Here is a 19,077-nt window from a genome sequence, read left to right on the forward strand (position 1 = left end):
TTATACCTTAGTAATGAAAACTCTGTATTTATTTAATGAAATTATGTCAAGACAAATCTAATGCATCATTAGCTCAATGGTTGCGATGCATAAAAACACACCTACAGCTATACTGAAAGCTAGGACATTCAGTGTTTTCATAGAGTGACAATGTCTATTCTGTACTAAATGGTGTGGAAAATGGTAAATTAACTTTGGTGAAAACTAATCCACATCAGGCTTAATTCCTAAACAAATGCCCTCAGTAAATTGAAATCCCATGGACGTGGGATTTTACTAGAGATATGCACTGACCCCAATGTTATGGTTTTGGATCTGTATTAACTTTGTGTTTTGGACTTGGTTTTGCCAAAACCACCCTGACATGTTTTGGTTTTGGATCTGTATCTTTTTCCCAAAAATTATAACTGCTAAAATAACATAATGTGGGCCTATTTTTGTGCCTACAGTATTATTAATGTCAATAACATTAATTTCTAGTCATTTCCAGTCAATTTTGACCACCTCACAGCTTACAATAATGTTCAGTAACATGGGCCAAAGGCTGGCTAAACTAAGCAATAGAGCAACGGCAAAAGCATACAGCAGTTATTTCTGTTTTAAAATTTTTGCACATTAGTAATGTATTTGCAATAACCAATCAAATCAACTTGTAAGTACTTTCAAGTGATGTGCACCGGAAATTTTTCGGGTTTTGTGTTTTGGTTTTGGATTCGGCTCCGCAGCCGTGTTTTGGATTCGGAAGCGTTTTGGCAAAACCTCCCTGAAAATTTTTTGTCGGATTCGGGTGTGTTTTGAATTCGTTTTTTTTTTTTACAAAAAAAAACTCAAAAACAGCTTAAATCATAGAATTTGGGGATCATTTTGATCCCACGGTATTATTGATCTCAATAACCATAATTTCCACTCATTTCCAGTCTATTCTGAACACCTCACACATCACAATATTATTTTAAGTCCAAAAATTTGCACCGAGGTCGCTGGATGACTAAGCTAAGCGACCCAATTGGCCGACACAAACACCTGGCCCATCTAGGAGTGGCACTGCAGTGTCAGACAGGATGGCCGATTTAAAAATAGTCCCCAAACAGCACATGATGCAAAAAAAAAAAAGAGGTGCACCAAGGTTGCTGGATGGCTAAGCTAAGCGACCCAAGTGGATGACACAAACACCTGGCCCATCTAGGAGTGGCACTGCAGTGTCAGACAGGAAGGCACTTCAAAAAAATAGTCCCAAACAGCAAATGATGCAAAGAAAAAAAGAGGTGCACCAAGGTCGCTGGTTGGCTAAGCTAAGCGACCCAAGTGACCGACACAAACACCTGGCCCATCTAGGAGTGGCACTGCAGTGTCAGACAGGATGGCACTTCAAAAAATTGTCCCCAAACAGCACATGATGCAAAGATAAATGAAAGAAAAAGAGGTGCAAGATGGAATTGTCCTTGGGCCCTCCCACCCACCCTTATGTTGTATAAACAGGACATGCACACTTTAACAAACCCATCATTTCAGCAACAGGGTCTGCCACACGACTGTGACTGAAATGACTGTTTGGTTTGGGCCCCCACCAAATAAGAAGCAATCAATCTCTCCTTGCACAAACTGGCTCTACAGAGGCAAGATGTCCACCTCTTCCTCATCCTCTGATTCCTCACCCATTTCACTGTGTACATCCCCCTCCTCACTGGAATCCACCATCTCAGGTCCCTGTGTACTTTCTGGAGGCAATTGCTGGTGAATGTCTCAACGGATGAATTGATTATAATTAATTTTGATGAACATCATCTTCTCCACATTTTCTGGAAGTAACCTCGTAAGCCAATTGATGACAAGGTGAGCGGCTGCACTAAACACTCTTTTGGAGTACACACTGGAGGGGGGGCAACTTAGGTAAAATAAAGCCAGTTTGTGCAAGGGCCTCCAAATTGCCTCTTTTTCCTGCCAGTATACGTACGGACTGTCTGACGTGCCTACTTGGATGTGGTCACTCATATAATCCTCCACCATTCTTTCAATGGTGACAGAATCATATGCAGTGACAGTAGACGACATGTCAGTAATCGTTGGCAGGTCCTTCAGTCTGGACCAGATGTCAGCACTCGCTCCAGACTGCCCTGCATCACGGCCAGCGGGTGGGCTCGGAATTCTTAGCCTTTTCCTCTCAGCCCCAGTTGCGGGAGAATGTGAAGGAGGAGCTGTTGACAGGTCACATTCTGCTTAACTTGACAAGTGTCTCACCAGCAGGTCTTTGCACCTCTGCAGACTTGTGTCTGCCGGAAAGAGAGATACAACGTAGGCTTTAAACCTAGGATCGAGCACGGTGGCCAAAATGTAGTGCTCTGATTTCAACAGATTGACCACCCTTGAATCCTGGCAAAGCGAATGAAGGGCTCCATCCACAAGTCCCACATACTTTGCAGAATCGCTCCATCCTAGCTCCTCCTTCAATTTATCCAGCTGTTTCTGCAAAAAATAATAACACAAAAACTGGGCGCTGATAATAATTGCAATGATGTTGAATATTAATGATTTAGAACTGCTGCTTCATCCAGAGGTCACTGCCAACCTCACAAACAACTATTACAGGAAATATAAAGAATAATGAAGCGCTGTACAAATCAATATATATTTAAAACATATAACATTTAATTAACAATTACAAGACAAACATGAATCACACGGCCGGTGTTAATTCTATTATCATTTAAAACATATATAATATATGGTAAGTAATGTAGCCACTCCTGAATAATTTAGGCTGAATTAGTAGGCTGAATGTTAGTAGCCATTAGCATGCCTTAATGAAGCATGGAAAAAGTTAAAAAGCATAAATCTCTTTCAGCTGATGGTTTGATTATAGTTCAAGACTTGAAATTGGTTAGTAGCAAGCGTATTAGTGCAGGAATCTCCTTGCTTAATTGTAACAACTGCAGACAGATCTTAATATGTTATTGTACTTATCAGTCCAGCGTGGCCACGCTAAGCAAACAGCAACTCGGCGTGTCTTCAGACCATGGTAAGGTTTTACCGGGGTGACGTCTCACTCCTTTTACTCCAGACAGGTCCTCACGCTTGCGGTGCTGGTTGTATGCAGCAATTGATCCCAGCTGAGGATAGCACTCCTCTAACGCGTTTCCCCGCCTTTGTGCAGCTCGGCGGCTTCTTCAGAGAGAATTCTCTCTGAAGAAGCCGCCGAGCTGCACAAAGGCGGGGAAACGCGTTAGAGGAGTGCTATCCTCGGCTGGGATCAATTGCTGCATACAACCAGCACCGCAAGCGTGAGGACCTGTCTGGAGTAAAAGGAGTGAGACGTCACCCCGGTAAAACCTTACCATGGTCTGAAGACACGCCGAGTTGCTGTTTGCTTAGCGTGGCCACGCTGGACTGATAAGTACAATAACATATTAAGATCTGTCTGCAGTTGTTACAATTAAGCAAGGAGATTCCTGCACTAATACGCTTGCTACTAACCAATTTCAAGCCTTGAACTATAATCAAACCATCAGCTGAAAGAGATTTATGCTTTTTAACTTTTTCCATGCTTCATTAAGGCATGCTAATGGCTACTAACATTCAGCCTACTAATTCAGCCTAAATTATTCCAGAGTGGCTACATTATTTACCATATATTATATATGTTTTAAATGATAATAGAATTAACACCGGCCGTGTGATTCATGTTTGTCTTGTAATTGTTAATTAAATGTTATATGTTTTAAATATATATTGATTTGTACAGCGCTTCATTATTCTTTATGTTTCTGCAAAAGCCTGATGAGGGGAATGACCTGACTCAAACTGGCAGTGTCTGAACTGACTTCACGTGTGGCAAGTTCAAAGGGTTGGAGAACCTTGCACAATATGGAAATAATTCTCCACTGCACTTGAGTTAGGTACATTACCCCTCCTTTGCCTATATCGTAGGTAGCTGTATAGGCTTGAATAGCCTTTAGCTGCTCCTCCATCCTCTGAAGCTTATAGAGGGTTGAATTCCACCTCGTTACCACCTCTTGCTTCAGATGATGGCGGGGCAGGTTCAGGAGTGTTTGCTGGTGCTCCAGTCTTCGACACGCGATGGCTGAATGCCGAAAGTGGCCCACAATTCTTCGGGCCACCAACAACATCTCTTGCAAGCCCCTGTCGTTTTTTAAATAATTCTGCACTACCAAATTCAATGTATGTGCAAAACATGGGACGTGCTGGAATTTGCCCACATGTAATGCACGCACAATATTGGTGGCGTTGTCCGATGTCACAAATCCCCAGGAGAGTCCAATTGGGGTAAGCCATTCTGCGATGATGTTCCTCAGTTTCCATAAGAGGTTGTCAGCTGTGTGCCTCTTATGGAAAGCGGTGATACAAAGCGTAGCCTGCCTAGGAACGAGTTGGTGTTTGCGAGATGCTGCTACTGGTGCCGCCACTGCTGTTCTTGCTGCGGGAGGCAATACATCTACCCAGTGGGCTGTCACAGTCATATAGTCCTGAGTCTGCCCTGCTCCACTTGTCCACATGTCCGTGGTTAAGTGGACATTGGGTACAACTACATTTTTTAGGACACTGGTGACTCTTTTTCTGAGGTCTGTGTACATTCTCGGTATCGCCTGCCTAGAGAAGTGGAACCTAGATGGTATTTGGTACTGGGGACACACTATCTCAATAAATTCTCTAATTCCCTGTGAATTAATGGTGGATACCGGACACACGTTTAACACCACCCAGGCTGCCAAGGCCTGAGTTAACTGCTTTGCAGCAGGATGACTGCTGTGATATTTCATCTTCCTCGCAAAGGACTGTTGGACAGTCAATTGATTACTGGAAGTAGTACAAGAGGTCTTCCGACTTCCCCTCTGGGATGACGATCGACTCCCAGCAGCAACAACAGCAGCGCCAGCATCAGTAAGCGTTACACTCAAGAATGCATCAGAGGAATCCCAGGCAGGAGAGGACTCGTCAGACTTGACAGTGACATGGCCTGCAGGACTATTGGCTTTCCTGTCTAAGGAGGAAATTGACACTGAGGGAGTTGGTGGTGTGGTTTGCAGGAGCTTGGTTACAAGAGGAAGGGATTTAGTTGTCAGTGGACTGCTTCCGCTGTCACCCAAAGTTTTTGAACTTGTCAATGACTTCTGATGAATGCGCTCCAGGTGCCGTATAAGGGAGGATGTTCCTAGGTGGTAAACATCCTTACCCCTACTTATTAAAGCTTGACAAAGGCAACACACGGCTTGACAAATGTTGTCCGCATTTCTGTTAAAATAATTCCACACCGACGAGGTGATTTTTTTTTTTAATTTGACCAGGCATGTCAATGGCCATATTCGTCCCACGGACAACAGGTGTCTCCCCAGGTGCCTGACTAAAACAAACCACCTCACCATCAGAATCCTCCTTGTAAATTTCCTCCTCAGCGCTAGCAACACCCATATCCTCATCCTGGTGTACTTCAATAGTGACATCTTCAATTTGACTATCAGGAACTGGACTGCGGGTGCTCCTTCCAGCACTTGCAGGGGGCATGCAAATGGTGGAAGGCGCCACCTCTTCCCATCCAGTGTTGGGAAGGTCAGGCATCGCAACCAACACAATTGGACTCTCCTTGGGGATTTGTGATTTAGAAGAACGCACAGTTCTTTGCTGTGCTTTTGCCAGCTTAAGTCTTTTCATTTTTCTAGCGAGAGGATGAGTGCTTCCATCCTCATGTGAATCTGAACCACTAGCCATGAACATAGGCCAGGGCCTCAGCCGTTCCTTGCCACTCCGTGTCGTAAATGGCATATTGGCAAGTTTACGCTTCTCATCAGACGCTTTTAATTTAGATTTTTGGGTCATTTTACTGAACTTTTGTTTTTTGAATTTTACATGCTCTCTACTATGAGAGCTATTGGGCATCGGCCTTGGCAGACGACGTTGATGGCATTTCATCGTCTCGGCCATGACTAGTGGCAGCAGCTTCAGCACGAGGTGGAAGTGGATCTTGATCTTTCCCTATTTTTGTTCTACATTTTTTAATGTGTGGAATTAAATGCCAGTAATATATCAATAGCAATGGCCTACTGTACCGTACTGCTATTTATTATATACTGGTGGTCAGCAAAATTCTGCACTGTCCTCCTACTATATATACTGCGCACAACTAAAATGCACCACAGGTATGGATGGATAGTATACTTGATGAAACAGAGGTAGGTAGAGCAGTGGCCTACTGTACCGTACTGCTATATACTATATACTGGTGGTCAGCAAAATTCTGCACTGTCCTCCTACTATATATACTGCACACAACTAAAATGCACCACAGGTATGGATGGATAGTATACTTGACGACACAGAGGTAGGTAGAGCAGTGGACTATTGTACCGTACTGCTATATATTATATACTGGTGGTCAGCAAAATTCTGCACTGTCCTCCTACTATATAATACTGCGCACAACTAAAATGCACCACAGGTATGGATGGATAGTATACTTGACGACACAGAGGTAGGTAGAGCAGTGGCCTACTGTACTGTACTGCTATATATTATATACTGGTGGTCAGCAAAATTCTGCACTGTCCTCCTACTATATAATACTGCGCAAAACTAAAATGCACCACATGTATGGATGGATAGTATACTTGACGACACAGAGGTAGGTAGAGCAGTGGACTACTGTACCGTACTGCTATATAATACTGGTCGTCACTGGTCAGCAAAATTCTGCACCGTCCTCCTATACTACAATGCAGCACAGATATGGAGCGTTTTTCAGGCAGAGAACGTAGATATTTTTCAGCACACTGAGCACAGATATTTGCAAGCACACTGAGCACAGATATCTGCAGCACACTGAACACAGAAACTGAGAGAACGCTGCACGTCCTCTCCCTATCATCTCCAATGCACGAGTGAAAATGGCGTCGACGCGCGGCTCCTTATATAGAATACGAATCTCGCGAGAATCCGACAGCGTGATGATGACGTTCGGGCGCGCTCGGGTTAACTGAGCAAGGCGGGAGGATCCGAGTCTGCATCGGAACCGTGTAAAATGGGTGAAGTTCAGGGGGGTTCGGATTCCGAGAAACCGAACCCGCTCATCAGTACTTTCAATAGAAAACAATACAACACAGACATTTATTAAGAATTGTGTATGGAATATCATTGCTCTAAATTTATAGTAGTTAACAAACAGCATGTGTAAAACAGCAGACGTGGATGACCCCTACACTATTGCACATGCCCCCATCACATGCCTATGCTAAGTGCCCTACCTGTAAGACCCCCCTGGGGGCCCCGGGCCACTGATGACTGGCACTATATTAACCCCGATAAATCAGCCTTTTTTTAGCAGTACCCCAAAATCTCCCTAACCATAAAATAGTGTTCCCTACCTGCGTATCGGATGCAGTGTGGGTTGGATAAAGCGCAGGTCAGATACAGTGAAGGTCAGAAACAGTGCAGGTTGTATACGGTGCAGTTTAGAGTGCTGGTTGGATATAGTGTAGTTTACAGTGCTGGTTGGATATAGTGTAGTTTACAGTGCTGGTTGGATACAGTGTTGTTGGAAACAGTATGGTTCAGATACTGTGGGTCAGATACAGAGCGGGTTTGATACAGTGCAGATCAGATACACTGCAAGATACAGACAGTTCAGGTCAGATACAGAGAATTGGATGCAGTACAGGTTGGATACAGTGCAGGTTGCAGTAAAAGTTGGATACAGTGTGCGTCAGATACAGTGCAGGTTGGATACAGTGCTGGTCGAATACAGTGCAGGTTACACAAAAGGGCAGGTAAGATATAGGCTAGGATTTAATAAATTCTGACTTCAACAGCAGTGCGTGATACCAGCTAAATTTAGATTATTTTTTTTTAAATGGGCTATCAGGTACATGATTGCCCCTTTAAAAATACATCCGAGTGTGAGTTGGATACAGTGTGGGTTCAATACAGTGCAGGTCGGAGACAGCGCAGGTTACAGTGCAGATCGGATAAAATGTATGTTGGATGCACCAATAGTGCACTTACTGTGACAGCAGACAGGAGAGGGGGCCCCAGTGATAAGTGCTCCAAGCAGTGTCTTTGAGGATGATGATGCTGACAGTATCAGCAGTGCAGGGGGTGCTGACTTTGTTCTCTGTGTGGGAGTGTCGGCAGTGCTGGAGTGCTGGCGATGTTCTCTGTGTAGGGGGGTACTAGCAGTGTCCGCAGTGTAGGGGTTTCAGTGGTGTCAGCTGTGCGGGGGTTTCGGTGGTGTTGGAAATGCGAGGGTGCCGGCGGTGTTACCAGTTCAGGGATGCCAGCGGTGCCGGCAATGTCCTCTATACGGGGGTTCCAGCAGTTTCCTTGGTGTGGGTGTGCGAGGCAGTGGAAGGGTGCCGGTGGTATTAGCATGGTGGGGTGGTGCTGTAAATGTCAGCAGTGCAGGGGGTGCAAGTGGTGTGGGCAGAGAAGGGAGTGCAGTGCTGCCGGCAGTGCTGGCAGTGTCCTCCATGCAGGGGCATCAACAGCTTCCTGTGTGTGGATGTGCCAGTGGTCTCAGCAGTGCGGGGGGTGCCGGTGGTGTCTTCTGTATGGGGGTGCAGGCAGAGTCAGCGGTTTAGGCATGGGGAGGTGCCGGCATTGTCCTCAGTGTAGGTGGTGCAGATGGTCGGCATCTTTAACGCTGTGCCCATTGAACTCTGTGGGCAAGTGCTAATTGGCTGAGAGCCATGTCAGACTGCTCTCTCAGTCAGTCAGCCCATTGAATTCAATGGGACTGGCGTCCATGGCAAAACCGCAAGCTTTGACAGCGGAATCTCAAAGTTTTGCCCCGACTGGGGATCCAAGGCAGGCAGGGTGATACAGTATGAGTCAAAGCTCAGAACGCCTCAGATCCCGGAAGTTCGGGTGGGCTCGGTTCTCAGAGAACCAAGCCCACCCATCTCTATATTTTACTAAGCTACTCTAATATCATACAGCTTAATTCAGTGATTGTCACACTTAAAAATACAGTAGGTATTTGTGAATGGTTGAGATACAGTTATTTTAGTTACAGTTTTTTTCCCTTCATTTTGAGCAGGGTACCTAACATAAATATTTTAAGAAAACATAAAAATTGCCCTGTGGTTAGCAAGTATCTGATAGTATATCTTTAATAAACATGTAAAACAACTGTATCTATATTTCCAATTAAGTCCTCTAATAAGTGGGATAACATGAGAATTGGAATATAATGAGCTGGAAGATCCTGTATACTGTAGATTAGAAGACAAACCAACATGAGAATGTCAAGACAGTGGACTTCTGTGTGTGACTAGTTTAGAGATGAGCGGGTTCGGTTCTCAGAGAATCTAACTCTAACGGACTTTGCCTTCTGAGCCCGGATCCAAGTCAGGCTCGGGTTTTCCCGCCTGACTCGGAAACCCGAACGTGGCAAAACGTCATCATCCCGCTGTCGGATTCTCGCGGGATTTGGATTCCATATAAGGAGCTGCGCGTCACGGCCATTTTCACTCCAGTCTCGGAGAGTGTATAGAGAGGACGTGTCCTCAGTGTTCAGTGTCTGTGTGGGGGCGGGAAAGTGGGTTGGCAAGTGTTGTGCTGCTCAGTCCAGTCCAGTGTAGTCACTCAGTGTATTGTGCTGCATCAGTCCTGAGAGTCACAGTGTTGGTGTTCTCTGCTGCCATATATCCAGTGTAGCTGTATAAAGTGGCGTTGTGTTGTGCAGACCAGTCCAGTGTAGTCACTCAGTGTATTGTGCTGCATCAGTCCAGCCAGTCACAGTGTTGTTGTTCTCTGCTGCCATATATCCAGTGTAGCTGTATAAAGTGGTGCTGTGTTGTGCAGACCAGTGGTAGTGTCCTGTGTCATCAGTAATTCCAGTGACGATATACGCTGCTACTATATGTCCACTGCTGCAGTATAATAATTATAGCAGCAACCTGTTGTGCTGCACCAGACCAGTGGTAGTGTCCTGTCTCATCAGTAATTCCAGTGACGATATACACTGCTGCTATATGTCCACTGCTGCAGTTTAATAATTATAACAACAACAACCTGTTGTGCTGCATCAGACCAGTGGTAGTGTCCTGTCTCATCAGTAATTCCAGTGACGATATACACTGGTGTTATATGTCCACTGCTGCAGTATAATAATTATAACAACAACAACCTGTTGTGCTGCATCAGACCAGTGGTAGTGTCCTGTCTCATCAGTAATTCCAGTGACAATATATGCTGCTATGTGTCCACTGCTGCAGTATAATAATTATTACAACAACTTGTTGTGGTGCATCAGACCAGTGGTAGTGTCCTGTCTCATCAGTAATTCCAGTGACGATATACGCTGCTGCTATATGTCCACTGCTGCAGTATAATAATTATAACAACAACCTGTTGTGCTGCATCAGGCCAGTGGTAGTGTCCTGTCTCATCAGTCATTCCCATGCCACATATTGTCTCATATCACTCCCCAAAAAATAATGGAGAACTAAAATTTTGAGGATAAAATAGGGAAAGATCAAGAAGAACCACTTCCTCCTAGTGCTGAAGATGCTGCCACTAGCCATGACATAGACAATGAAATGCCATCAACGTCGTCTGACAAGGCCAATGCCCAATGTGATATTAGAGGGCATGTTAAATCCAAAAAGCCAAAGTTCAGTAAAAAGAACCAAAAAAAGAAATTTCAATCGTCTGAGGAGAAACATAAACTTGCCAATATGCCATTTACGACATGGAGTGGCAAGGAACGACTGAGACCCTGGCCTATGTCCATGTCTAGTGGTTCAGCTTCACATGACAATAGAAGCCCTCATCCTCCCGCTAGAAAAATTAAAAGAGTTAAGCTGTAAAGAGCACAGAAAAGAACTGTGCGCTCTGAGATGGTATCACAAATCCCCAAGGAGAGTCCAAGTGTCGGCAGTTGCGATGCCTGACCTTCCCAACACTGGACGGGAAGAGGTGGCTCCTTCCACCATTTGCACGCCCCCTGCAAGTGCTGGAAGGAGCACCCACAGTCCAGTTCTTGATATTCAAATTGAAGATGTCACTGTTGAAGTACATCAGGATGAGGATATGGGTGTTGCTGGCACTGAGGAGGAAGTTGACGATGAGGATTCTGATGGTGATGTGGTTTGTTTAAGCCAGGCATCGGGGGAGACACCTGTTGTCCTTGGGATGAAGAAGCCCATTGTGATGCCTGGGCAAACTACCAATAAAGCCACCTCTTTGGTGTGGAATTATTTCTCCAGAAATCCAGACAACACGTGTCAAGCCATCTGTTGCCTCTGTCAATCTGTAATAAATAGGGGTAAGGATGTAAACCACCTAGGAACATCCTCCCTTATACGTCACCTGCTGTGCATTCATCATAAGTCAGTGTCAAGTTGTGAAACTTTGGGTAAGAGCGTAAGCAGTACACTGACACCTAAATCCCTTCTTCCTCCTGTACTTAAGCTCCTGCAAGCCACACCACCAACTCCCTCAACGTCAACTTCCTCCTCAGTCAGGAATGTCCGCAGTCCTGCAGGCTATGTCACTATCAAGACTGAAGAGTCCTCTCCTAACTTGGATTCCTCCAGAGGATCCTGGAGTGGTACACCTGCTGCTGTTGCTGCCACTGCTGTTGTTGCTGCTGGGAGTCGATCGTCATCCTAGAGGGGAAGTCGGAAGACCACTTGTACTACTTCCAGTAAGCAATTGACTGTCCAACAGTCCTTCGCGAGGAAGATGAAATATCACAGCAGTCATCCTTTTGCAAAACGGATAACTGAGGCACTGACAGCTATGCTGCTGTTAGAGGTGCATCCGGTAACCACCATTAGTTGAGTGGCACTTAGAGATTTGATGGAGATAGTGTGTCCCTGGTATCAAATCCCATCTAGGTTCCAATTCTCTAGGCAGGCAATACAGAGAATGTACACAGACATCAGAAAAAGAGTCACCAGTGTCCTACAAAATGCGGTTGTATCCAGTGTCCACTTAACTACGGACATGTGGACAAGTGGAACAGGGCAGACTAAGGACTATATGACTGTAACAGCTTACCGGGTAGATGTATGACCTTCCGCAGCAACAACAGCAGTGGCACCAGTAGCAGCATCTTGCAAACACCAACTCGTTCCTAGGCAGGCTACGCTATGTATCACCACTTTCCTTAAGAGGCACACAGCTGACAACCTCTTACGGAAACTGAGGAACATCATCGCAGAATGGCTTACCCCAATTGGACTATCCTGGGGATTTGTGATATCGGACAATGCCACCAATATTGTGTGTGCATTACATCTGGGCAAATTCCAGCATGTCCCATGTTTTGCACATATAATTTATTTTGTGGTGCAGAATTTTTTGAAAATGACAGGGGTGTGCAGGAGATGCTGTCGGTGGCCCGAAAAATTGCTGGCTACTTTTGACATTCTGCCACTGCGTGCCAAAGACTGGAGCGCCAGCAAACACTCCTGAACCTACCCTGCCATCAACTGAAGCAAGTGGTGGTAACGAAGTGGAATTCAACACTCTACATGCTGCAGAGGATGGTGGAGCAGCAAAAGGCCATTCAAGCCTATACATCCACCTATGATATAGGCAAAGGAGGGGTAATGCACCTAACTCAAGCGCAGTGGAGAATTATTTCCGTCTTGTGCAAGGTTCTCCAACCCTTCGAACTTGCCACACGTGAAGTCAGTTCAGACACTGTCAGTTTGAGTCAGGTCATTCCCCTCATTAGGCTTTTGCAGAAACAGCCGGATAAATTGAAGGAGGAGCTAAGATGGAGCGATTCTGCAAAGTATGTGGGACATGTGGATGGAGCCCTTCATTCGCTTTGCCAGGATTCAAGGGTGGTCAATCTGTTGAAATCAGAGCACTACATTTTAGCCACCATGCTCGATCCTAGGTTTAAAGGCTACGTTGTAGCTCTCTTTCCAGCAGACACAAGTGTGCAGAGGTGCAAAGACCTGCTGGTTAGTAAATTATCAAGTCAAGCGGAATGTGACCCATCAACAGCTCCTCCTTCAATTTATCCTGCCACTGGGGCTGCAAGGAAAAGGATAACATTTCCTAGCCCACCTGCTGGTGGTGATGCAGGGCAGTCAGGAGCAAAAGCTGACATCTGGTCCGGACTGAAGGACCTGCCAACGATTACTGACATGTCTACTGTCACTGCATATGATTCTGTCACCATTGAAAGAATGGTGGAGGATTATATGAGTGACAGCATCCAAGTAGGCATGTCAGACAGTCCGTACGTATACTGGCAGGAAAAAGAGGCAATTTGGAGGCCCTTGCACAAACTGGTTTTATTTTACCTAAGTTGCCCCCCCTCCAGTGTGTACTCTGAAAGAGTGTTTAGTGCAGCCGGTAACCTTGTCAGCGATCGGCGTAGGAGGTTACTTCCAGAAAATGTGGAGAAGATGATGTTCATCAAAATGAATTATAAATTCCTCCAGGAAGACCTTTACCAGCAATTGCCTCCAGAAAGTACACAGGGTCCTGTGATGGTGGATTCCAGTGGTGATGAATTAATACTCAGTGAGGAGGATGTACATGGTGAAAGGGGTGAGGAATCGGAGGATGATGATGAGGTCGACGTCTTGTCTCTGTAGAGCCAGTTTGTGGAAGGAGAGCTTGATTGCTTCTCTTTTGGTGGAGGCCCAAACAAACCAGTCATTTCAGCCACAGTTGTGTGTTAGACCCTGTCGCTGAAATGATTGGTTTGTTAAAGTGTGCATGTCCTGTTTATGCAACATAAGGGTGGGTGGGTGGGTGGTAGGGCCCAAGGACAATTCCATCTTGCACCTCTTTTTTTTGCATCATGTGCTGTATGGGGACAAGTTTTTTTTTAAATCTGCCATCCTGTCTATAACTGCAGTGCCACTCCTAGATGGGCCAGGTGTTTGTGCCACACACTTGTGTTCCTTAGCTTGGCCATCCAGCTACCTAATTGCACCTCTTTTTCTTCTTTGCATCATGTGCTGTTTGGTGACTAGTTTTTTTAATAGTGCCATCCTGTCTGTAACTGCAGTGCCACTCCTAGATGGGCCAGGTGTTTGCCGCATACTTGTGTCGGTTAGTTTAGTCATACAGCCACCTCGGTGCAACTTTTAGGCCTCAAAACAATATTGGGAAGTGTGAGGTGTTTACAATAGACTGGAAATGAGTGGAAATGGATATGATTGTTATTGAGGTTAATAATACCATAGGAGCAAAATTACCCCCAAATTTTCCAAAAATTATCCAATTCCAAAACCAAAACACGAAAGGGTGGTTTTGGCAAAACCAAGCCAAAACCAAAACCAAAACACAAAAGTGAAATTAGAACCAAAACCAAAACACAAAACACGAAAGGTGCCAGCCACACATCTCTAGACTAGTTGCTCTCTAGTCACACCAGTTGTGGCTCTAGATGTGGGTCTGCAGCACAGTCCAAAATTCAAATAGGGGAGCCTCACCAACTGCCAGTGAGTCCCAGCTGGAAGTTTGGGGTGGCAGTTGGTGTTGTTCCTCTATTTGAATTTTGGATTTTACTTCAGCCCCACATCTGGAGCCTCAATTAGTCACCACCCAGAAACAAGTATTTACCATACGATGCGACGCATTCCACCACTCATTGCAAGCATAGTGGCATTTAATAATACAGTATACAGTACTTGAAAAAAAATAGCATTATTCTGATAAAAGTTGCCTTTTGCAATACAAGAACTTCCTGGTTAATGACCTGGGAGTCCTTCTGCGTATACATCAGATGACATATGTACCACAGGAGACACTGGGAGGGATCCTATTGAATCCTGCTCAGTGCACATTGTGAAGAAAAGCCCATAGGCTCCAGGTCCAAACTCTGCAATGTATCACATTCCGGAGCTTAGTGCATATGAGAAATGCAAAAAACTTCATTTTTGGTGGTTTTACTGTATTTGTACCTTTGATGCATCCAGCTCATGGAGAGAATCATCCAAAGATTTGCAAAGCTGATGCATAAAGGGCCTAATTCAGAGTTGATCACAGCAGCAAATTTGTTAGCAGTTGGGTCAAAACTATGGCCCTCATTCCGAGTTGTTCGCTCGCTAGCTGCTTTTAGCAGCATTGCAAACGCTAGGCCGCTGCCCTCTGGGAGTGTATCTTAGCTTAGCAGAATAGCGAACGAATGTTTAGCAGAACTGCTACTAAATATTTTCTTGCAGTTTCTGAGTAGCTCCAGACCTACTCCTAGATTGCGATCAGCTCGGTCCATTTAGTTCCTGGTTTGACGTCACAAACACACCCTGCGTTCGGCCAGCCACTTCCCCGTTTCTTCAGACACTCCCGCGTTTTTCCCTGACATGCCTGCATTTTTTAGCACACTCCCGGAAAATGCTCAGTTACCACCCAGAAACGCCCCTTTCCTATCAATCACTCACCAATCAGCAGTGCGACTGAAAAGCGCCGCAGGATCAACAGGAAAACTGCTAAGTTTTTAGTTATATAACTAAGCGCATGCGCACTGCGTACCATGCACATGCGCATTTAGCAACAAATCGCAGCGTAGCGAAAATCGACAATGAGCGAACAACTCGGAATGACCACCTATGTGCACTGCAGGGCGGGCAGATGTAACTAGTGCAGAGAGTGTTAGATTTGGGTGGGGTGTGTTCAAATTGAAATCTAAATTGCAGTGTAAAAATAAAGCAGCCAGTATTTACCCTGCACAGAAACAATATAACCCACCCAAATCTAACTCTCTCTGAAAATGTTATATCTGTCCCCCCCCCCCCTGCAGTGCACATGGTTTTGCCCAACTGCTAACAAACTTGCTGCTGCGATCAACTCTGAATTACCCCCATACAGTTCATGTGCAGTTTGCTAAAATATGGCTGCTCTGTGTAAAAGGCCAACTATCTATGCTCACTTTTCCTTGTAGGACTTAATCACTTATTAATGATAGTCCATTATTTATTATTATTTACTATACTTATTTGAAACCTGTTTTAATAATTGAACTAGCAAAAATATACATGTAGAAACAGTGCCCGCACTGCACTTTGCTATGTTAAATATATCTACCCCTCCTCCCTGACAATAGTACTTCACATGATGTCATGATACAATTTAAATGCATCATTTCGTAAAACTCCCCCCCCCCCCCCGAGTGGAGAATTATGACAGGGAAGCAGGGGGAAAGAGGAGTGGGCTGGCCGCTTGCTGTGTTTGGGGCTGTGGGGGCCAGGGCACTGTACAGAGCCCTGATAACTGGCAATTCACACCACCAGAACTACACATCCCTGGGACCCCTGGCATTACACACCTCTGGCCTGGCATTACACACCCCTGGCATCCATGGCATTACACACCCCTGGCACCCTGGCATTACACACCCCTGACATTAGATACCCCTGGCACCTCTGTCAATACTCACCACTGGCATCCCTGGCATTAAACACCCCTGGCATTACACACCCCTGGCACCACACACCCCTGGCACCCCTGGCATTACACACCCCTGACATTACACATCTCTGACACCCCTGGCATTACACACCCCTGGCAACAAGCATTACCCCTGGCAATGAACATGACACCCATCCCATAGCATAAAACCCGTGGCAACGAGCTTGGATTCCAGAGCATGAAACCTCTGGAAGTGAGCATGATACCCAGCACTGGAAACCCCTGGCAATGAGCATGATACCTAGCGTGTGAAACCCTTGTCAATGAGCAGGTAATTTAAAAGTAATTAGAAGCTTTACTGTAGGGCATAATGTATCACGGCATTGCGGTGTGAGCAGAGGCGTAACTAGGGTTTTCAGAGCCCAGGGCAAGATGAAGAGTGGCGCCCCACAAAAAATGGGCGTGGCCACGCACCAGAAGGGGTGTGACCATGCACCAGAAGGGGTGTGGCCACTGAAAATGCCCCACAGTGCCAGTTACATTGCCCCACAGTGCCAGATACATGCCCCACAGTGCCAGTTACAATGCCCCACAGTGCCAGATACATGCCCCACAGTGCCAGATACATGCCCCACAGTGCCAGTTACATTGCCCCACAGTGCCAATTACATTGTCCCACAATGCCAGATACATGCCCCACAGTGCCAGTTACAATGCCCCACAGTGCCAGATACATGCCCCACAGTGCCAGATACATTGCCCCACAGTGCCAGTTACATTGCCCCACAGTACCAGTTACATTGCCCCACAGTGCCAGATACATGCCCCACGGTGCCAGATACATGCCCCACAGTGCCAGTTACATTGCCCCACAGTGCCAGATACATGCCCCACAGTGCCAGATACATGCCCCACAGTGCCAGTTACATTGCCCCACAGTGCCAGTTGCATGCCCCACAGTGCCAGATACGTGCCCCACAGTGCCAGATACATGCCCCACAGTGCCAGTTACATTGCACCACAGTGCCAGTTACATTGCCCCACAGTGCCAGATACATGCCCCATAGTTCCAGTTACATGCCCCCCCTCCCCGCTCACTCACAGTTTTTTCCCATGGCTGTGCTATGTGAGGGGAGGAGAGTGTAACGCCTCTCCTGCCCCTCACTGCTCCAGGTCTCCGGCAGCCGCTATGTAGCGCTGGTTCGCTAGCCAATCAGAGCTCGCGGACCGGCAGCCAATCAGGAGCCAGTCCGCAAGCTCTGATTGGCTAACGCCGGCGGTGGTCGGAGACTGGACACACGCAGCGCTGCTGGTGCTGGCAGCGGTGGTGAGGGGAGGGAGAGACGCTGCGCTCTCCTCCCCTCACATTGCAGCGTGACGGGGCGAGTGGGGCATGATGCCCTGGCCGATGGTGAAGCCCCCCTCTGCTGGGCCTGCCAAGGCACCCAGGGCACTTGCCTCACTCGTGCTACCCTAGTTATGCCTCTGGGTGTGAGTCACAATATGGTGCAAAGAGCATTACTGTGTGGGGCATAAAATGGTGGAATTTTTTTTTTGGTGGGTGTCCGAGGCCTGTTGGTGCAGGGTCAAAAAACTGGGGTATAAGGTAGTCTTTTCCTGCCAGACCATGCCCATTTAGTGAAGCCATGCCCCCTCGTCTGGAGCATGTGCGCCCGCGGTGCGCACAAATGTGTGTTTCTTGTATCTGGGAGGGAGTATTTTTGAATGTTGATTGGTGGGGTGGGCGCATTTTTAAATCTCACACATGCAGTCAAATTGGCTAGAAACGGCCCTGTCTAGGAAGAATATCCATATATATATATATATATACATATACAGTATATATAGTTAATGCTCTAATTTTCATCTTCTATTTCACTCAGTATATATGTTTTTCTACCAAATATGAGTGTTCATTTGTTGATAGATGTGTTACGCATAGAAAAAAGTTTACTTATGAAACAAATATTGTGAAGGCTGAAAGGACTGTGATTTATTGATTTCAATCAAAATGTTAACTATTTTTGACAATCGTTAGGAAAATTTATCAAAGCACAGTTTAAAATAAATTCTGAAGATAACGGACCAGGAAACATGTTGATTGATACAGAGCAAATGATTCTGAAGAATTCCTTATAAAAACATGTTTTAAAATGTTTCTTTTCATTTTAAAACAAATAGTAGACATGAGCAACATGTTTGTGTCAGTTACAGTTCTGTAATTCGCTGTAATGGTGTGAAAGTTCACAAATGCATCGCAACCATTTATGAACTTTCACCTTAAACAGATTCAAGGTGAGTAAAAGTATCCAGTTTTCTTTTCTACATGTAAAAGAAAAAAATTAAATAAGAATTCTTAATAATTTTGTTTACATTTACAATTTTAAAACATTTATCTGCTGCCCCCAAGTGGCTCATGTAAGGGAATATACAATTAAACTTTGAGGGAACATTAAAAAAAAAATAAGAAGAAATCAGACAAGTGAAAAGGATATAATATAATGCATACTCCAGTTCTCTTTTTCTTTTAGCATTTATGATATTATAATACTAGCTGTAATACCTGGTGTGGCCTATAGTACCATTAACAGATTTATTCAACTAGTCATTAGCTACAGGAGTAATTCCAAATGACTGGAAAAGAGCGACCGTAGTCCCACTGCACAAAAGCGGAAGCAAGGAAGAGGCAAACAACTACAGACCAGTGAGTCTTATATCAGTAGTAGGGAAATTGATGGAAACACTCTT

This window comes from Pseudophryne corroboree, chromosome 5, assembly GCF_028390025.1.
Source record: "Pseudophryne corroboree isolate aPseCor3 chromosome 5, aPseCor3.hap2, whole genome shotgun sequence".
NCBI classification, from domain to species: domain Eukaryota; kingdom Metazoa; phylum Chordata; class Amphibia; order Anura; family Myobatrachidae; genus Pseudophryne; species Pseudophryne corroboree.